Here is a 23536-nt window from a genome sequence, read left to right as displayed (position 1 = left end):
AAAAAGGGCCCGATGGTCTGAAGCCCTATGGTCCGAAAAATAAAGAAATGGTCCGAAGTCCGATTGTCCGAAAAATAAAAATGGCCCGATGGTCCGAAGTCCGATGATCCGAAAAATAAAAAAGGGCCCGTGGTCCGAAAAATAAAAAACGGCCCGATGGTCCGAAGCCCGATGGTCCAGAAAAAAAAAAGGGCCCAATGGTCCGAAGCCCGATAGTCCGAAAAATAAAAAGGGCCCAATGGCCGAAGCCCGATGGTCCGAAAAATAAAAAAGGGCCCGATGGTCCGAAGCCCGATAGTCCGAAAAATAAAAAGGGCCCAATGGCCGAAGCCCGATGGTCTGAAAAATAAAAAAGGGCCCGATGGTCCGAAGCCCGATGGTCCGAAAAATAAAAAAGGGCCCGATGGTCCGAAGCCCGATGGTCTGAAAAATAAAAAAGGGCCCAATGGCCGAAGCCCGATGGTCTGAAAAATAAAAAAGGGCCCAATGGCCGAAGCCCGATGGTCCGAAAAATAAAAAAGGGCCCGATGGTCCGAAGCCCGATGGTCCGAAAAATAAAAAAGGGCCCGATGGTCCGAAGCCCGATAGTCCGAAAAATAAAAAGGGCCCAATGGCCGAAGCCCGATGGTCTGAAAAATAAAAAAGGGCCCGATGGTCCGAAGCCCGATGGTCCGAAAAATAAAAAAGGGCCCGATGGTCCGAAGCCCGATGGTCCGAAAAATAAAAAAGGGCCTGATGGTCTGAAAAAAAAGACAAAAAACAATTCTCTGCAATTATACAAAAGTTAAACAAAAGCCGTCATTATTTATTTGTGAAGACGGTGCAGAATTTTGATTACCGTTGAAGTTTCTTTTAATAAAGTACAAATCTTCCTTTTGTCTGAAGTCAGTACATGTTGCATATAATACGTGTTGTTTTATCCTCTGGTACCCGTCATCCGTTAAGTACAGTTTATTGGAGCATTGCAAGTACAAAGCCTGTTCGTTTTTGTCACAAGTAGAGTCCTTGGCATGAACGAATGCCAAAAATATTCCTTCGGTTTCGAGAAAAAAGTTTAATTCATAACACGACCCCCGATTCACTCCCTATGGGTCTCCAAGACCCGGTTCATTCTCGGCCTTATTTTCGTCTCCCTCATTTGCATGACAATAGTACTCGTTCCTGTGAATGTTGTAAACACTGAATCTTGTTCGTGAGTCTGTGACGTCACCTCGTCAGTGCAGCTTCCGGTTATCTTGTGCTTTGTGAGTTTTTCTTGACCGTGTTGGTTGTTTTGCCATCTTGACTCTACCATTCATAGAACTTCACTTCCTTTGAACAAACATTTGGTTGAATTCGGACCATAGGGCTAGCACTGGAAAGGGTTGGGGGTTTGGGGAGGGTTGGGGAAGGAAGGAGGTGGAAGAGGTGGGGGGAGGAAAAGAGGTGCAATAGTTGAGGTCGGGAAGGAGGTGGAAGCGGTTGGGGCTTGGAAAAGATATGGAAGAGTTGGGAGGGAAGGAGGTGAAAGAATTTGGGGGCGGGGGAGGGGGGAGCGGTGGGAGAGTTTGGGGAAGGGAAGGAGGTGGAAAAGTTGACCGTTGAGGGGAGGTGACAGAGGTTGAGGTTGGAGAAGTGGAAGAGATTGAGGGTGGAGGATGGAAGAGGTTAGGAGGTGGAAGAGGTTAAGAGGGAAGGGGGTGGAAGAGTTTGGGAGTGGGAGGCGGTGGATCGGGATTGGGGCAGGAAGGAGGTGGAACGGGGTGGGAGGGGAAGAAGGTGGAGGAGGTTGGGGGGGGGTGGGAGATGGAGGAGGTTGGGGGGGGAGATGGAGGAGGTTGGGGGGAGGGAGATGGAGGAGGTTGGGGGAGAGAGATGGAGGAGGTTGGGGGAGAAGATGGAGGAGGTTGGGGGGATGGTGGAAGAGGTTAGGAGGGAAAGAGGTGGAAGAGTTTGGGGGGAGAGAAGGAGGTGGAAGTGGTTGGGGAAGTGGTTGGGAGGAGGTCAAAGTCAGAGGTTGGGGAAGGAAGAGGGTTGAAGGAAGGACGAAGGAGGTTGAACATGGAAGGAGGTTGAAGAGGATGGTGGGGGTAAGGAGGTGGAAGAGGTTGGGGGTAGGAAAAGAGGTGGAAGAGTTGTGGGGGAAGAAGGTGGAAGAGGCTGGGAGGGAAGGAGGTGGAAGTGGTTGGGGGGGAGAGGAGAATGGGGAGGTGGTGAAAGAGGTTGGGGAAGGAAGAGGTTCGAAGAGGTTGGGGATGGAAGGAGGTGGAAGTGGATAATGGGGTAAGGAGGTGGAAGAGGATGAAGGGAGAGGGGGGAGAGGCCGAAGGGCAGAGCTTTGGGGAGGGGTTGTCGAGTCCGGGCCGCCCAGCGCCCGCGTGTGGCCGCCCAGAGGCCGCAGCTCGGGGGTTGCACGCCGGGAAATGCTTTAAATGCTTGTGACATGGCGGCTCGACATTGATCCGAAGGCGGCAGCGCCTCTCCCTCCCTCTCTTTCTCCGTCGGTGTCCGTCCCGCGGCCGCTCCTGCTCCCCGCCCTCCTCCGTGCCCGCTCCGTGCGAGCTCCTCGGAGCCCGTCAGAGCCCGCGGACGATGCGTGCGCTCCGGCCGCGGCTCCCGCTCTGAGCCCATCAGCAAAAGTTCCCGAAGAGTCCGCGGAGAGTTTGGGAAAGCGGAAGGAGCAGCGCGCAGGTACGTCCGCCTGTCCGCAACGTTGTCCGGCTGAATGAAACACTGTACACTTGTCCGAAGCACCGTACGCCCGTTGGAAACTACATAATTTCTCCATTGAGTTGTCCGTCTAGCCACATCATCTAACAGCTGTCTGTCTGTCCCACTGTTTGTTTGTTTTTGAATGCAGCTCTGCGTCCACCTATCGCGTTATTTATTTATTTATTTCTCATTTCAAACTTATCTCTCACTCTGTATAACTCTTATTTCACGGACACTCTCTCTATAATCACTCTCTCTCTCTCTGTATCACTCTCTATAGCATACATACACTCTCTAACACACTCTACATCACACGATCTCTGTATGACACACACACACACACACACACACACACACACACACACACACACACACACACACACAGTCTCTCTATAACACTCTCTCAGACACACTATGTATGACTCTCCATATCACACTCTATTTCACCCACACACTCTCTATATCACACACACACTCTCTCTATCACACATGGACACACACACACACACACTCACACACACACACACACACACACACACACACACACACACACACACACACACACACACACAATCACACACACACACACACACACACTCTCTCTCTCTCTCCATATCACACACACTCTCTCAGACACATTCTATGTATCACTCTCCATATCACACACACACTCTCTCTATCACACATGGACACACACACACACACACACACACACACACACACACACACACACACACACACACACACACACACACAGACACACAATCACACACACACACACACACACAATCACACACACACACACACACACACACACACACACACAATCACACACACACACACACACACACACACACACACACACACACACACACACACACACACACAATCACACACACACACACACACACACACACACACACTCTCTCTCTCTCCATATCACACACACTCTCTCTATCTCACACACACCACGCACACACACTCTCTCTAAGTAACACACTTTATATCACACTCTCTCTGGCACTTACAACTAACTGAGCGTTTGTAGTTCTTTGTCCTTTGTCGATCTTTTATCCGTAATTCACTTTCTATTTGTCTATTATTGGATCTTGTTTTTTTTGTCCACCCATCACTATTTAAATACGTGTGTCCGTCCGTGTCTACCAGTCTTTGTGGCCTTGTCTGTGCCATTCCCTTTATATTTATTCATTTGCTCTAATTTATTGTTTATCCTTCAATTTGTTGTTGTTCTTTTTGGTTTATTTTTTATTTTGTCTGTTTAAATTCCTGTCCTGGAAAAAGTGCCTTTTATCTCGCTCACCTTTTTCTTGAACAGTAGCTGCCCAGGTGTACCTCGTGTATCGTACTTATCACGTATTTAGAACTATAAATAGTATTATAACTCTATGTAACAACAACGACGAAACTTTCGTACAAGGTTGGTGTACTTGACGTCAGCACCACCTTGTCACCACCAAGATGACACCGTATAGCTTAGTACCACACGTTATGTACCACATTGCACAACCACAGCACCAAAATGAGGTACTTATCCGTACCTTGCTCCAGACAAGCTCGATACCAACCCTGTATGCTCTGCGCGATACGTGTCCACGCATCACCACCAAGACACCTGTGTACCATCTCAAGGACTACACCTGTGTCCCATCTCATAGACGACACCTCACTCTTTACACCCGTGTACCATCTCACGGACATACACCTCACTCTTTACACCTGTGTACCACCTCATGGACGTACACCTCACTCTTTATACTCTTGTACCATCTCACGGATGTAGACCCTGTACACCTCACTCTTTATACCTGTGTACCATCTCACGGAGATAGACTCTGTACACCTCACTGTTTACACCTGTATTACCACCTCATGGATGTACACCTCACTCTTTATACCCTTGTGCCATCTTACGGATGTAGACCCTGTACAACTCACTCTTTATACCAGTGTACCATCTCACGGATGTAGACCCTGTACACCTCTCTCTTTATACCTGTGTACCATCTTACGGATGTAGACCCTGTACACCTCACTGTTTACACCTGTATTACCACCTCATGGATGTACACCTCACTCTTTATACCTGGGTACCATCTCACAGAGGTAGACCTCACTATAAATACCTTTGTGTGATGTGCGTACCATCTCACAAACATAGACCCAGTGCTCTCTTCTCAGGCAGCCCTTTTATTTGTCATATATCCCCCTGTCCCCCTGTCCATCTCCCCGGGTGCCCCCCCCATACGCCTCCACTTGTTTGCCGCTATAATGCGAGCCCCCCGCACGTATCACTTTTCCCTGTGTTGCACTCGCGTCGCGATTTGCTTACCACGGCGGCCTCGCACACTCGCAGCTGGCGGATTGTTGCGCTAATTTTAGGCCACGGGGCTTGTGCGCCAGGTCGCGATGTCGCAGAGAAAGTGCCAATCCTAAAATGCAACAGAGTTCCTTTAAAGCTCCCATATGATGCACCCTTTATAGTGCAGCATTGTACATCATGGACGGCGACGTACAAAGTGTTATAGTGTGTGTGCGCTTCGGATAAGAGACTATAACGCAGTGTGGCGGTGCGACCTCGTCCGGTCCCCCCCCCCCCAACTCCGCTCAGATGCTATTATAGGGGAGGGTTTTGGGATTTGTAGGGTGGAGGATCTGTGCACACCATGGGATCATGCGTTCGAGAAAGGTGGACTTCATCTACTTGGGTTACCGCATGATGACCCGAATAAAATGGACTCTTCAATAACAACGTACGGATTGTCACGAGACTTAGACAACATACCATCGAGCACCCAACACCGATGACAGAGGATAGTCGAGAGAATTAAATAAATCAAAACTGAACAAGTATCTCCACGTCAGTGCAACATGCACATACATACCGATGATAGAGGATAGTCGAGAGAATTAAATAAATCAAAACTGAACGAGTATCTCCACGTCAGTGCACCATGCACATACATACCGATGATAGAGGATAGTCGAGAGAATTAAATAAATCAAAACTGAACTAGTATCTCCACGTCAGTGTACCATGCACATACATACCGATGATAGAGGATAGTCGAGAGAATTAAATAAATCAAAACTGAACTAGTATCTCCACGTCAGTGTACCATGCACATACATACCGATGATAGAGGATAGTCGAGAGAATTAAATAAATCAAAACTGAACAAGTATCTCCACGTCAGTGTACCATGCACATACATACCGATGATTGAGGATAGTCGAGAGAATTAAATAAATCAAAACTGAACAAGTATCTCCACGTCAGTGCACCATGCACATACATACCAATGATAGAGGATAGTCGAGAGAATTAAATAAATCAAAACTTAACTAGTATCTCCACGTCAGTGCACCATGCACATACATATCGATGATAGAGGATAGTCGAGAGAATTAAATAAATCAAAACTTAACTAGTATCTCCACGTCAGTGCACCATGCACATACATACCAATGATAGAGGATAGTCGAGAGAATTAAATAAATCAAAACTTAACTAGTATCTCCACGTCAGTGCACCATGCACATACATATCGATGATAGAGGATAGTCGAGAGAATTAAATAAATCAAAACTTAACTAGTATCTCCACGTCAGTGCAACATGCACATACATACCGATGATTGAGGATAGTCGAGAGAATTAGATAAATCAAAACTGAACAAGTATCTCCACGTCAGTGTACCATGCACATACATACCGATGATTGAGGATAGTCGAGAGAATTAAATAAATCAAAACTGAACTAGTATCTCCACGTCAGTGCAACATGCACATACATATCGATGATAGAGGATAGTCGAGAGAATTAAATAAATCAAAACTGAACAAGTATCTCCACGTCAGTGCACCATGCACATACATACCGATGATTGAGGATAGTCGAGAGAATTAGATAAATCAAAACTGAACTAGTATCTCCACGTCAGTGCAACATGCACATACATACCGATGATTGAGGATAGTCGAGAGAATTAAATAAATCAAAACTGAAATACCATCTCCACGTCAGTGCACACACATGTGATGCGGTGCACGGGCGGGAAGTTTGGGATCATTTAAGGACCCTCACCGAGGCCTCGAACTGCAAACGGCATTTCTCTATATCATTCACCTGCTCTCTGCCCAACTCCATTCCCTCGGGGAAAATGACAGAGAAAGGATGTTGTTTCGTGAAGAACTGTCAGACAAACAGTCAGACGGATTGAGAGACGGACGGACAGTTGGAGTGACGGCGCTTCAGCTCCAGGGATGTCCACTCGTATATCCTTCCTGGGGTGTCAGGAGCTTTGACAAGCCGGGTAATTGATCGCGGACAGCCGCGGTCGCTGTCCGTGCGGCCAGGGATTTGTCCAGCCCGACTTGGGGAGTATGACGAGATAAAAAGCCGACAAGCGGACCCTGTCTTCCACTTTAAAGAATCGGGGACCTCATGGGTGTTGAGTACCTTTATGTTTTTGAGTCCAGCATTCAAGTCAATGTAAGACATCCATCCCCGTGACACCGATTGCGCCTGTGGACGAGTCCCGGCACCCCCAACCACAACTCCGCCGTAAGACCAAAGTCCAAGATGGGATAACCGCAACCCGCCTTGTCCTTCATTGCACGGTTCTCAGAACTGCCAGGCCACGTGTGGTTGCCGCTCCTCGGGAGGTTTAACGTTTCATTAATAACCACAATGGTTGCAAGCCGGGTCCACCCGACATCCTTAAGTTTCCATCTTTGAGACGTCACGTCACGGCCGGGTTGGGATCTCGAACCAGAGTCCCTCGAACCCAACATTCCTTAAGTTCAGCTTTTTTAAATTATTATTCCAGACGTGGTAGGCGTGGGTTCAACCCCTCGACTTCGCGCCACAACTCTTGAGCACGAGGGTGCTTGCTGCCAGGATACCCTCATTACCTGTTCAATCCTATTTCCCTCCATTATTTTTCTCGTGTAAAGTCCTCGCTGAGCTCAAGGTAAGCGACCCCTTGGATCGTTTTATGACTTGATATGCGGTCCGCCTCGCTTACCGCATTGTTTGCTCGCTGCGCGTCGGGCAAGGGGTTCCCATGGGTACCGGGGGTCCGAGACAGGCTAAGGGGCTCTTTTCTTGGGTTCCCATGGTACCTGGGGTCTGGGGCAAGCCATAGGAGCTCTTTAAGTTTCCATGGGTACCGGACATCGGAGAGGGATCTGGATGCCTGGTTGCATCCCGAAGGTACTGGGATGTCTGAGGCATGGGATAGAAGCGTATTTATTTCTCATGGGGTACTAGGACTCCGACGCAGGTTAAAGGAACCCCTGGGCGTCTCTTAGGAACCCGTTAGGTTTACAATGATAATGGAGGCTCATACTTTTAACAGATCTTTGGGGTGTTCATGGCTGATCAGAGACGTTTCTTCGCTTGAACTCGAACCATTCCTCGACGACTCCGCCACAGGACAATCGACTGAAGGTGGTTTTGCAGGAACCTTTTTCAGGAACCTTTTTCAGGAACCTTTTCGCAGGAACTTTTCGCAGGAACTTTTCGCAGGAACCTTTCGCAGGAACCTTTCGCAGGAACCTTTCGCAGAAACCTTTCGCAGGAACCTTTCGCAGGAACCTTTCACAGGAACTTTTCGCAGGAACTTTTCGCAGGAACCTTTCGGAGGAACTTTTCGGAGGAACTTTTCGGAGGAACTTTTCGGAGGAACCTTTCGGAGGAACCTTTCGGAGGAACCTTTCGGAGGAACCTGTCGCAGGAACTTTTCGCAGGAACTTTTCGCAGGAATCGATAGCTCGTCTACTCTTCGCGAAGGACACTGTGGGAACCTTGAACACCCACCAACTAATGCCGGTAGACGGGATTCCCAGTTTAACGTACGTCCAAGGACGGGCACACGCATTGATGAATCGCTCTGCCTGTGAAACACCAGGGTGGAAGTTTCTAGTTGGGGTTGGGAGGGATTCAAACCCAAGCTGGACAGCTCAGAGGGCAGTGCACCTACCTATAGGGTGTTGTACCACGAGCCCCTTGCGTTTGTAGGACAGGATAAAAGTGTCGATTATATCCAATGAGTGAGCTGTGTGGTCACGCAAGGTGATTGGTTACCTGTGTTTTTATCTTTGCCGACTTACCACAGTAAATTTCACCCAAAGATTCCCCGTCCTCTGAGACATTGAACCAAGGGTGCGGATCTTTTTCACTTGCTGCACCGGACGTACGTGTGGATCGGTATTGTGGTTAAAGTCCCTCGATTATTTGGTTTGATTCGTATTGTGCGTACAACCACCAACCACTACCATGTAGCGAGACTGTCGAGTCCTGTAGTCCGAACTGAGGACACTGAGAGGGAACATCGTAGCGATTTTGTTTGTGTAGGTTTTCCAGGGTGTGACATTTGCGGTGCATATGGCATGCAGTGAAGTGAGTACATGGTGCATGGTATGTCGGACATGGTGCATATGGTACATGGTCCACATGGTGTATATGGTGAACGGCATGTGGTGCATATGGAACGTGGTGCACGGCATGTGGTGCATATTGTACGTGGTCCACATAGTGTATATGGTGCACGGCATGTGCATATTGTACGTGGTCCACATGGTGTATATGGTGCACGGAATGTGGTGCATATGGTACATGGTCCACGTGGTGTATATGGTGCGCGGGACGTGTTGCGTACAGGGTACGTGGTATAAGCTATGTGGTGCATATGGTACGTGGTCCACATGGTGTATATGGTGCACGGCATGTGGTGCATATTGTGCGTGGTCCACATGGTGTATATGGTGCACGGCATGTGGTGCATATTGTACGTGGTCCACATGGTGTATATGGTGCACTGCATGTGGTGCATATTGTACGTGGTCCACATGGTGTATATGGTGCACGGAATGTGGTGCATATGGTACGTGGTCCACATGGTGTATATGGTGCGCGGGACGTGTTGCGTACAGGGTACGTGGTATAAGCTATGTGGTGCATATGTATGTGAGGGTGGTGGGGGGTATGGTACTTAGTGTATGTGGTGCGTACGTTACGCGGTGCAGGCAACCAGTGGCTGTTTCTCGCCCTGAACAAACCGTGCTGATTAGTGCTGAGTACACAGAGCTCTCTCAGTGCTCCAGACTCCCCACTCTGCCAAACGTTGGATTTCATAACTACAGGACGTTTTTATTTCCATGGCCTCTCCGTGAGGAGAAATCCGAAAATGGCGCGTTTATCATCTGCATCGATTGTTTATGTTTCCATAGATCAACTTTGTTATCCTTGTGTTATAACTGCGGGGGAAAACCCCCTCGACTCGTGGACTCGCGCACTCCTACCCAAAGCACGAAGAACGCCACCTGTCCGAGTCCTGCATCCTCACTTTCCCACGCTTTGTGCTCCGTCTCTCTCATTGATTTATCCCTTTGTCCGAGTGTGTTTTATAAATACAAATATTCGTACCTGCATCGAATTCCATTTCTTATTCCATGTAGGCCCTGCATATAGTTATGCATTAATTAACTATGCAGGAAGGGGGTCAGGGGAGGGGGCAACAAACGAAACAATGCGGTGACGTTTGTTTTTATAATATTGAGCTTGATCCGACCCTCGACTCCAATCCCTGATCTGCTCCGTGATTCCGATCCTGGGTGCGACCCTCTACTCCGATCCGTGTTCCGACCCATGAGTCCAATCCCGGGTCTGCTCCGTGACTCTGATCCTGGGACTGACCCTCGACTCCAATCCCAGGTCCACCCCTCGACTCCGATCCCGGGTCCGTCCCGTGACTTTGATCCCGGGTCTGCTACGTGACTCTGATCCCGGGTCAGCCCCACGACTCCGATCCCTGGTCCGACCCGCGACTCCCATCCCGGGTCCGCCCCGTGACTTTGATCCCAGGTCCGCCCCGTGACTTTGATCCCGGGTCCGCCCCATGACTTTGATCCCGGGTCAGCCCCACGACTCGGATCCCTGGTCCGACCCGCGACTCCGATCCCTGGTCCGACCCGCGACTCCGATCCCGTGTTCGATCCGCAAATCCGATCCGGCTCCGACCTGCCACTCAAATCCGACCGTCGACTCCACGCAGCGGGGAGGCACCAACATTTGGGGTAAAGAGTGCCGGTACACAGACTAGACTATTCTCGTATACTTGGCCAAGTACATGCAATCGGTATGGAGAATGGTGGTATTATTGGGTTAAGTTGATGAAAAATATTATGATTGTTATTGTTACTACTATTTGCATTTCGCCAAAAGAGGTTAAACTAAACAGTGCATCTGAAGCTTGGATGGAGATCCAATGGTTATAGTTTTACGCATATTTTGGAGTACATGGTCGAGCTGTTTATGCCACAAGCTTCATGCGATTTCTTGTGGGTGCGATAAAATGCTAGGACATTTTACACTATGTACCACTCCTATGATGGTAAATTTTACACTGTGCACCACTCACATGATAGTAAATTTTACATATTTTATCACTCACATGATACATTTTACACCATATACCACTCACATAATGGTAAAGTTCACACATTGTATCACTCACATTATGGTAAAGTTTACACTGTGTATCAGTCGCATGATAAATTTTACACCATGTGCCACTCATAATGGTAAAGTTTACACATATCACTCACATTATGGTAAAGTTGACACTGTGTATCACTCAGACATTTTACACGTTGTACCACTCAAATGATAAATTTTACACATTGTATCACTCACATGATAAATTTTACACATTGTACCAGCCGCATAATAAATTTTACACCGTATATCATTCGCATGATACAATTTACACATTGTACCACTTAAATGATAAATTTTACACATTGTATCACTCACATGATAACTTTTACACATTGCATCACTCACGCAATAGATTTTAAACTGTATATCATTCACATGATAAATTTTACACATTGTGTCACTCACATGATAAATTGTACACATTGCATCACTCATGCAATAGATTTTACACTGTATATCATTCACATGATAAATTTTACACATTGTATCACTCACATGATAAATTTTACACATTGTATCAATCACATGATAAATTTTACACATTGTACCACTTAAATGATAAATTTTACACATTGTATCACTCACATGATAACTTTTACACATTGCATCACTCACGCAATAGATTTTACACTGTATATCATTCACATGATAAATTTTACACATTGTATCACTCACATGATAAATTTTACACATTGTATCAATCACATGATAAATTTTACACATTGTACGACCTGCATAATAAATTTTACACCATATATCATTTGCTTGATACATTTTACACATTGTACCACTCAAATGATAAATTTTACACATTGTATCACTCACATGATAAATTTTACACATTGTACCAGCCGCATAATAAATTTTACACCGTATATCATTCACATGATACAATTTACGCATTGTACCACTTAAATGATAAATTTTACACATTGTGTCACTCACATGATAACTTTTACACATTGCATCACTCACGCAATAGATTTTAAACTGTATATCATTCACATGATAAATTTTACACATTGTATCACTCACATGATAAATTGTACACATTGCATCACTCACGCAATAGATTTTACACTGTATATCATTCACATGATAAATTTTACACATTGTATCACTCATGATAAATTTTACACATTGTATCAATCACATGATAAATTTTACACATTGTACCACTTGCATAATAAATTTTACACCATATATCATTTGCTTGATACATTTTACACATTGCACCACTCAAATGATAAATTTTACACATTGTATCACTCACATGATAAATTTTACACATTGTACCACATGCATCATAAATTTTACACCGTATATCATTCGCGTGATACATTTTACACATTGTAGCACTCAAATGATAAATTTTACACATTGTATCGCCTTCATAATAAATTTTACACATTGTATCACCTTCATAATAAATTTTACACCGTATATCATTCGCATGATACATTTTACACATTGTACCACTCAAATGATAAATTTTACACATTGTATCACTCGCATGATAAATTTTTCCCATTGTATCACTCACATGATAAATTTTACACATTGTATCTCTCACATGATAAATTTTACACATTGCATCACCCACACGATAGATTTTACACATTGTATCCCTCACATGATAAATTTTACACATTGTATCACTCACATGATACATTTTACACATTGTGTCAATCACATGATAACTTTTACACATTGTATCACTCACATGATAAATTTTACACATTGTATCATTCACATGATAAATTTTACACATTGTGTCAATCACATGATAAATTTTACACATTGTATCATTCACATGATAAATTGAACACATTGTATCATTCACATAAATTTTACACATTGTACCACCCACATGATAGATTTTACACATTGTATCCCTCACATGATAAATTTTACACATTGTATCAATCACATGATAAATTTTACACATTGTACTACCTGCATAATAAATTTTACACCATATATCATTTGCTTGATACATTTTACACATTTTACCACTCACATGATACATTTTACACATTGTGTCAATCACATGATAAATTTTACACATTGTACCACCTGCATAATAAATTTTACACCATATATCATTTGCTTGATACATTTTACACATTGTACCACTCAAATGATAAATTTTACACATTGTATCACTCACATGATAAATTTTACACATTGTACCACATGCATCATAAATTTTACACCGTATATCATTCGCTTGATACATTTTACACATTGTAGCACTCGAATGATAAATATTACACATTGTATCGCCTTCATAATAAATTTTACACATTGTATCACCTTCATAATAAATTTTACACTGTATATCATTCGCATGATACATTTTACACATTGTACCACTCAAATGATAAATTTTACACATTGTATCACTCGCATGATAAATTTTTCCCATTGTATCACTCACATGATAAATTTTACATATTGTATCTCTCACATGATAAATTTTACACATTGCATCACCCACACGATAGGTTTTACACATTGTATCCCTCACATGATAAATTTTACACATTGTATCACTCACATGATACATTTTATACATTGTGTCAATCACATGATACATTTTACACATTGTATCACTCACATGATAAATTTTACACATTGTATCACTCACATGATAAATTTAACACATTGTATCATTCACATGAAAAATTTGACACATTGTGTCAATCACATGATAAATTTTACACATTGTATCATTCACATGATAAATTGTACACATTGTATCATTCACATGATAAATTTTACACATTGTATCATTCACATGATAAATTTTACACATTGTATCACTCACATGATAAATTTTACACATTGTATCACTCACATGATAAATTTTACACATTGTATCACTCACATGATAAATTTTACACATTGTATCACTCACATGATAAATTTTACACATTGTATCACTCACATGATAAATTTTACACATTGTGTCAATCACATGATAAATTTTACACATTGTATCATTCACATGATAAATTGTACACATTGTATCATTCACATGATAGATTTTACACATTGTATCATTCACATGATAAATTTTACACATTGTATCACTCACATGATAAATTTTACACATTGTATCACCCACACGATATATTTCATACTGTATATCATTCACATGATAAATGTTGCATCTTTAACGTTGTGGTAAACCTTTAACGTCGTGGCACGTTTTAACATCGTGGTAAAGTTGACACCTTGTACCACCCACATGATAATTTTTACACCATGTATCACTCGCGTAATAAATTTTACACCATGTGTCACTCACATAATGGTAAAGGTCACACCGTGTATCACTCATGCAATAAATTTTACACCATGCATCACTCAAGCAAAATATATTACGCCATGTATCACTCACATGATAAATTTTACTGTTCACCCTGTATCATTCACAAGATGGTAAAGTTCACACCATGTATCCATCACGAGATGATAAAATTTATGCTGTGGATCACTCACATGATGGTAAAGTTTACACAGTGGACCACTCACATGATGGTAATGTTTACACCATGGACCACTCGCATGATGGTATATCATACACCATGAACCACTCACATGATGGTAAATTTTACACTGAGGACCACTCACATGCTGGTAAAGTTTACACAGTGGACCACTCACATGATAAAATTCACACCTTGTATTACTCACATGATGGTAAAGTTTACATGGTGTACCACTCACATGATGGGAAACATTGTAAATTTTACACCTTATACGACATGGTGTACCACTCACATGATGGGAAACATTGTAAATTTTACACCTTATACGACTCAAGTTATCACAAACCTTTTAACTTGTGTCCTGTTGGACGTTAAACCACCGCACTCTCTAACCACTAACTCGGTGGACAATCGACCTTAAGGAGAAAGATCAATGGTGTGATTTTATTTGTATTATTAATTTATTTACGTCGCAATAACCTCAGACTCCCATTGAGATCCTTCCACTCCTTAGGGTCATTTTGATGGATCAAAGCTGATTTAATGAGTTAGGAAGAGGAAGGTAATTGATGATCTTTTTCGATGCTTTATTATTGACACGATTGCTGGGATCAGGGACCAGAAGCAAGATGTTCGCTTTGGTTCATACGTTCCATAGCAAGCCACGTGCAGGGTGTGCATTCGTGTTCCGATGTGTATTACGGGGTTGGGGTAGAGAGGATTGGGGGGATGGGGGCACAGAGGAGCTGAATCAGAGTTGTCCGTGACTGCCAATCAGACGGACGTGTGAAAGATTTAAAGTGAGAGTTGAAAAAAGCGAGGGGAAGCGCGCGATGTGAGCAAATTTATATATTTATTGCAGTGGAATTTATTTATTATTTTTGGAGGCGCGTGCGCGCGGAGCCGCGTGATTGGCGCGCCCGTTCATTTGCGCGCTCTCGCGCTCTCGCGCCCCGACACGCGGAGCGTGTTTTATGTCAGATTGTCATTCGCGCTTTCAATCCGCTCGCGTGTTCCAGTTCGTGCATAAACTCCGACCCGAACGGGCCTTTTAGTCCGTGGGACGCCCTCCCACTACTCCCCTCCCGAGGAGCCGTTAAACGGATCTACGGGTATTGTGGAGCGTTGTCCGTGCGCCGAGATCGAATCCTGCACCGACCATTCGAACATCGTGTGCGATCACGTGTACACGTCACGGTAAACCCCGCCCACGTGGCTTCGCAATGTAGATTCGCGGATTGCGCACCGGGTTCACACCTGAGGTTTCCCAAACTTTGAATTGCGTTTGGCCAGGTATATCTCACTTAATTAAGATAACTGTACCCGCATTATATCCCAGACTTTATATAACTGTACCCGCATTATATACCATAGTTTATATAACTGTACCCACATTATATACCATAGCCTACTTTATATAACTGTACCCGCATTATATCCCAGACTTTACCTATATCCCATACTTTATATAACTGTACCCACATTATATCCCATACTTTACCTATATCCCATACTTTATATAACTGTACCCACATTATATACCATAGCCTACTTTATATAACTGTTCCCACATTATATACCATAGCCTACTTTATATAACTGTACCCACATTATATCCCATAGCCTACTTTATATAACTGTACCCACATTATATACCATAGCCTACTTTATAAAACTGTACCCACATTATATACCATAGTGTAGCGGCTACCGCTGGGTTTTCACAATCGCCTTGCACCTATCAAGGACGCGGAGCGATCACCATGCCGGGCTCGTCCAGGACGCCCGGGCAGGCCCGCGCTCAACTTGCCAGGCCTCGGTCGGGACGCTGGGCCACGCCCCCTCTCGCCTTTCCTGGGCAAACGCTCCGGGATAATATGTATATATATTGCTGCCCGATAAACGGGCTTTTCAGAGTGCCTGAGTGTTTGGTTTGATTAAAGCAACTCGGATGAATTCCAGCTTTTTGTCGCGTCCATTCTTCCGATCGACGTGGGAGCCACAGCTCCTTCATTGGTGACCTACCGACATGGACACGGCAGTCGCCCTTAAACTGCCTACCTTCTGGGAGGCTCACGCGGCGGTTTGGTTCGCACAGGCGGATTCCCTGTTCGCCCTGCGAGGCATCACGGCCGACGACACCCGCTTCCACCATGTGGTAGCAGCGCTCGGTTCGGCCACCGCGGCCCGCGCCCTGAGCCTCCTCGAGAGCCCGCCAGCCGCTGACAAATACGGCGCGATTAAGAAGCTTCTCCTCGACGCTTTCGCCCTCCCATCGGCGGAACGCGCACGGCGCCTGCTCGACCTGCCCGAGCTCGGCGACACGCGCCCTTCCGAGCGAATGGACTACATGCTTTCACTGCTCGGCGAGCACTCTCCGGCAATCCTGTTCCGGGAGCTGTTCCTCCGTCAGCTGCCTAACCCGGTACGCCTCGCCCTGGCAAGCACGACGATCACAGATCCCCGGGCCCTTGCCAGAGAAGCCGACAAGATCTCCGCCGCAGGTCAGCGCATCGCAGCGGCGACATGGGACCCACCGCCGTCCAACGCAACACCCATGGCGCCCGAGCACCCGGCACGGTCGACGACCGAACTGCCGACGCAATTGGCGGCCGCTACACCGAGCCGACCACCTCCAGCACGATGACCGGGGCCTCCACCTGACCAAGCGTGGTGTTACTATCATGCCAGGTTCGGACAGAAGGCCCGGGCATGCCGACCCCCATGCACCTTCGGCAGGCCGGGAAACGGCCGGGCCGGCGTTCATTACCAGCCATGAGCGCCGGCCACATGGGCAACTTACTGTTCATCACGGATAAAGCGTCCGGACGGCGCTTCCTGTGCGACACCGGCGCCCAACTGAGCGTCATACCCACCTCTGACCAGGACAGGCAGTCCGCGGTTTGCGGCCCCTCCTTGGTTGCGGCCAACGGATCGACCATCCGCACCTTTGGCCCGCGCAACGTCACCCTCTGCTTCGGCGGCCAACGCTTTGCTTGGACGTTTGTAACCGCAAACGTGCCCATGGCTCTGCTAGGCGCCGACTTCCTCTGCGCACACGGACTGCTGGTGGACGTCCAACGGCGTCGTTTAATCAACGCCGAAACCTTCAGCTCCCTGGTATGCACATTGAGCAGCTCCGCGCCGACCGAGCTGGCATGCGCCGTCCCGGCGGCGAACGAGTTTGCTCGCCTGCTCACGGAGTTCCCGGCCCTCACGCGGCCGACGTTTTCGGCCGTCGCAGTACGGCATGGGATCGAGCACCACATACCAACCACGGGCCCGCCGGTCTACGCCAGGGCCCGCCGCCTCGACCCAGCCAAGCTCGCCGTGGCGAAGGCTGAATTCGACGCGTTGGAGCACCTCGGCATCGTGGGGCGCTCCGATAGCGCGTGGGCCTCGCCACTGCACATCGTGCCAAAGCCGGGGGGTGGATGGCGCCCGTGCGGCGACTACCGCCGTCTCAATGACGCTACCACCCCCGACAGGTACCCGATCCCACATATCCAAGACTTCTCCGCCCGTCTGGCGGGACGGGTCATTTTTTCGAAAATTGATCTCATACGGGGATATCACCAGGTACCTGTCAGGGCGGCCGACGTCCCTAAAACGGCAGTCATCACGCCGTTCGGCTTATTCGAATTCTTGCGGATGCCGTTTGGTCTCAAGAACGCGGCTCAGGCATTCCAGCGCTTGATGGACGGCGTGCTGCGTGACCTGCCGTTCCTTTTCGTTTACCTGGACGACATCCTCGTTGCCAGCACGTCCTGGGCCGAGCACCTCCTCCACCTCCGAACACTGTTCGGGCGCCTCAGCGAGCACGGCCTCATCGTCAACCCGGCCAAATGCCACTTCGGCACGACGGCCGTTGATTTTTTGGGCCACCACATCACCAAGAACGGGGCCGTGCCGCTGCCAACCAAGGTCGAGGCCATCACCACGTTCCCGCGTCCCCGCACCATAAAGGCCCTGCAGGAATTCCTGGGAATGGTGAATTTTTATCACCGCTTCGTGCCCCGCGCTGCTCAACTCATGCGGCCCCTCTACGAAGCCCTCCGGGGCAAGCCGGCCAAGCACGACATCGCCTGGTCCGCAGCAATGGATGCGGCCTTCCAAAGCTCAAAGCGGGCCCTCGCCGACGCAACACTGCTCGCTCACCCGGTGCTCAACGCTCCCATCGCCCTCACCACGGATGCCTCCGACTACGCGGTGGGCGCCGTACATGAGCAATGGGTGAACGGGGTTTGGCAGCCACTCGCTTTTTTCAGCCGGCAGCTCCGGCCGAACGAGCTCAAATACAGCACGTTTGACCGGGAGCTCCTCGGTCTACACCTGGCCGTCCGCCATTTCCGCCACCTCCTGGAGGGCCGACCTTTCACGGCGTTCGTCGACCACAAGCCGTTGGTTTACGCCATGGCCAAGGTCACGGAGCCGTGGTCGGCCCGCCAACAGCGCCACCTCTCCGCCGTGTCGGAGTTTACCACGGACATCCGGCACGTCGCCGGCAAAAACAACGCCGTGGCCGACTGTCTTTCCCGGGCCAGCGCGAACGCGGTCCACCTGGGCGTGGACTTTGCGCTTATGGCGGCGGACCAAACCACCGACACCACGGTGCAAGCCCTCCGGGCGGCGGACACGGGCCTCCGCCTGGCCGACATCCCCTTCGCGGACACTGTCCTGCTCTGCGATGTCTCCCAAGGCCAGCCTCGCCCCATCGTGCCCGTCACCTGGCAACGCCGCATCTTCGCCTCCCTCCACGGCCTTTCCCACCCGGGCCGGAAAGCTTCCCAGAAGCTGGTGTCGGCGCGATTCGTCTGGCACGGCCTTCGTCGGGACGTCCGCGATTGGACCAGCACCTGCACGGCCTGCCAACGGGCCAAGGTCCACCGACACACCCAGGCCCCGCTGGCACCTTTCACCGTGCCCGAACGACGTTTCGACCACGTCAACGTGGATCTGGTGGGCCCCCTCCCCCCGTCACGGGGGTTCACACACCTGCTCACCATGGTGGACAGGACCACCAGGTGGCCGGAGGCCGTTCCCCTCGTCTCCACCACCACCGCCGACGTGGCGCAGGCTTTCATCGCCACCTGGGTCGCCCGCTTCGGCGCACCGGCGGACATCTCGTCAGACCGCGGACCACAGTTCACCTCCGAGCTGTGGGGCACGGTCGCCCGCAACCTGGGGGTCAACCTCCACCGTACTACGGCCTACCACCCCCAAGCAAACGGGTTGTGCGAGCGATTCCACCGCTCCATGAAGGCCGCGCTCATGGCCGGCCTTCAAGACGGCGGTTGGGCCGACCGGCTGCCGTGGGTCCTTTTGGGCCTCCGCACGGCCCCCAAGGAGGACCTCCAGGCATCCACCGCCGAGCTTGTCTATGGCCAGGCGCTACGCGTCCAGGGCGAATTCGTGCCCGACGCTACCAGTCCCTGGTCCGCAGCTCACCAGTGCTCGGACCTCCAGGAGGCCGCCCAATGGTTTGCCCCCGTGCCAACATCCCACCACGGTGACCCCCAGTCCTACGTCCCCCCAGCACTTCGCACAGCGGAGTATGTTTTTGTGCGTCACGACGCACATCGGGGGCCACTCCGGCCGCCGTACGACGGGCCCTTCCGGGTGTTGCGACGGGACGACAAGTCGTTCGTCATCGACATCGGCGGCAGGTCGGACCGGATTGCGGTGGACCGCCTCAAGCCGGCGCACGTGGACGTCGACCACCCACCACGGGTGGCCCTTCCGCCGCGGCGAGGCCGCCCCCCGTCCACGGTGCCCCCCACTCGACCGCCCACCACCACACCGGACCCCCTCCCATGACCCGCCAGGGGTCGCTTCGGCCGGGTCATCAGGACCCCCCTCAAATTGACCCTGCCGGTGCAAGTCGATTCTGGGGGGACGTGTGTAGCGGCTACCGCTGGGTTTTCACAATCGCCTTGCACCTATCAAGGACGCGGAGCGATCACCATGCCGGGCTCGTCCAGGACGCCCGGGCAGGCCCGCGCTCAACTTGCCAGGCCTCGGTCGGGACGCTGGGCCACGCCCCCTCTCGCCTTTCCTGGGCAAACGCTCCGGGATAATATGTATATATATTGCTGCCCGATAAACGGGCTTTTCAGAGTGCCTGAGTGTTTGGTTTGATTAAAGCAACTCGGATGAATTCCAGCTTTTTGTCGCGTCCATTCTTCCGATCGACGTGGGAGCCCCAGCTCCTTCAATACTTTATATAACTGTACCCACATTATATACCATACTTTATATAACTGTACCCACATTTTATTCCATACTTTATGTAACTGTACCCGCATTATATACCATAGTTTATATAACTGTATCCGCATTATATCCCATACTTTATATAACTGTACCCGCATTATATTCCATACTTTATATAACTGTACCCACATTATATCCCAGACTTTACATAACTGTACGGTACCCACATTATATACCATACTTTATATAACTGTACCCACATTATATACCATAGTTTATATACCTGTACCTGCATTATATTCCATACTTTATATAACTGTACCCGCATTATATCCCAGACTTTATATAACTGTACCCACATTATATACCATACTTTATATAACTGTACCCACATTATATACCATAGTTTATATAACTGTACCCACATTATATACCATAGTTCATATAACTGTACCCACATTATATCCCATACTTTATATAACTGTACCCACAATAAATCCCATACTTTATATAACTGTACCCACATTATATACCATGGTTTATATAACTGTACCCACATTATATCCCATACTTTATATAACTGTACCCACAATATATCCCATACTTTATATAACTGTACCCACATTATATCCCATACTTTATATAACTGTACCCACATTATATACCATACTTTATATAACTGTACCCACATTATATACCATAGTTTATATAACTGTACCCACATTATATCCCATACTTTATATAACTGTACCCACATTATATACCATAGTGTGGCGGACACGAAAGCACTGACGTGGTGACATCACCCCGCACACCAAGTGGGGATGGGCCACGCCAGTGGGAGAGGCGTGGCCTCACGATATACACGGGGCGCGCAGCCCTGAGCAGTTTAGTGCTGCAGTTTGAGTACTTTGAATAAAGACTCTTTTATGAACCGCGTTGTCCGCTTGCTCCTTGCGTAAGCATTAGCGCGCGCAGCATCGCGCTTTATATGGTGACCTCGACGTTGGATCTGCCGTAGCGATCCTTCCGAACACGACGCCATTGCAATGGCAAACGACAAGGCAATGGCGATTAAACTTCCCGAATTTTGGGAGGCCCAGGCCGAAGTCTGGTTCGTTCAAGCTGAAGCCCAATTTCAGCTTCGGCGCCTCACCGGCGACGACACGCGCTACTGCCACGTCGTCGCCTCCCTCGGGCCTGGCACGGCCGCTCGAGTTGTGGCCGTCCTTCGCCACCCACCGGACGGCCACAAGTACGAGGCACTCAAGCAGCTACTCCTAGCCACGTTCGGCCTCACGGATGACGCACGGGCCGTCCGCCTCCTGGATCTCCCCGAGCTCGGCGACACGCGCCCGTCGGTCCGAATGGACCATATGCTGTCACTGTTGGGCGACGAAGCCCCCGGTTCTCTATTCTGGGCGCTTTTCCGTCGCCAACTTCCAGCGCAGGTTCGCCTCGCGTTGGCCGGGACCGTGCTAACGGAACCCCGAGCATTGGCCACCGTGGCGGACAAGTACTTCGCAGCTTCGGACACGCGGGCGAGAGTCGGTGCGGCCATCACGGACCTCGAGGCTGATGCTGCTGATGCTGCTGATCCGCAGCATCAGCTTACACAGCATACGCAGCATGCTGATACGCCCCTCGTGACCGCCACCACGCCCCGCCCACCACCCCGGCGAAAACCGCCAACTCCACCGGCCTGGCGGAGCCAGCCACACTCCTCCAGCTCCACCACCTGGTGCTGGTTCCACGCCAAGTTTGGCCACGAGGCTCGGCAATGTCATCCGCCATGCTCCTTCAACAGGTCGGGAAACGCCCGGGCCGGCGCTCAATCGTGGCGATGAGCGCCGGCCGTTCGAGCAGCCTGCTGTTCATAACGGACACCTTATCCGGGCACGGTTACCTGTGCGACACGGGAGCGCAGGTGAGTGTCGTTCCCGCCGGTACGTCAGACAAGCACGCCGCGGGAGGGGGCCCCGCGCTGCTTGCCGCAAATGGGACGCCCATCCGTATGTACGGAAAACGCTGCCTCTCTCTGCGGTTCGGAGGGCAGGTTTTCCGATGGACGTTCGTCACCGCCGACGTGCCCATGGCACTGCTTGGCGCGGACTTCCTGTGCGCTAATGGGCTCCTGGTCGACGTAAAGCGCAGACGTCTTGTCCAGGCCGAGACGTTCAGCTCGCTCGCTTGTGCGCTGCCCAGCTCGTCGAGCAGCTCAACGAGCGGCTTGCCAAGCGGCTTGCCGAACGGTTCGGTTCCGGCCACGTTGATCTGTACGCTTCCGGCAGCGGACGCATTCACCCGCCTCCTCGCCGGCTTCCCGGCCCTCACGCGGCCCACCTTCTCGGCGGGGGCCGTCAAGCATGGGGTGGCCCATCACATCCCCACCGTCGGGCCACCGGTCTACGCCCGGGCACGCCGCCTAGAGCCGACGAAGCTGGCGGTGGCAAAAGCGGGGTTCGCTACCCTGGAGCGACTCAGCATCGTTCGGCGCTCAGAGAGTGCTTGGGCGTCGCCGCTGCACATCGTGCCGAAGCCCGGCGGGGGATGGCGACCGTGCGGGGACTATCGCCGTCTCAATGACGCCACCACTCCCGACCGCTACCCC

At 49.1% G+C, this 23536-nt stretch overlaps 1 protein-coding gene across 2 annotated transcripts in view; it reads left to right on the top strand.

The window, feature by feature from the left end:
- Nucleotides 1-2365: 2365 nt before the first annotated feature.
- LOC137421293 (transcription factor Sox-6) overlaps nt 2366-23536 on the top strand; it is a 474574-nt gene continuing 453403 nt past the window's right edge. For both annotated transcript variants that reach the window (XM_078781950.1, XM_078781989.1), the window contains exon 1: nt 2366-2670. The gene's annotated coding sequence lies outside the window, so the exon portion shown is untranslated. The remainder of the gene's footprint in view (nt 2671-23536) is intronic.

This window comes from Myxine glutinosa, chromosome 1 (assembly GCF_964187855.1).
Source record: "Myxine glutinosa chromosome 1, kmMyxGlut1.1, whole genome shotgun sequence".
NCBI classification, from domain to species: Eukaryota; Metazoa; Chordata; class Myxini; order Myxiniformes; family Myxinidae; genus Myxine; species Myxine glutinosa.
The sequence above is the reverse complement of the archived record's forward strand: the minus strand, read 5'-3'. Positions and strand labels throughout refer to the sequence as shown.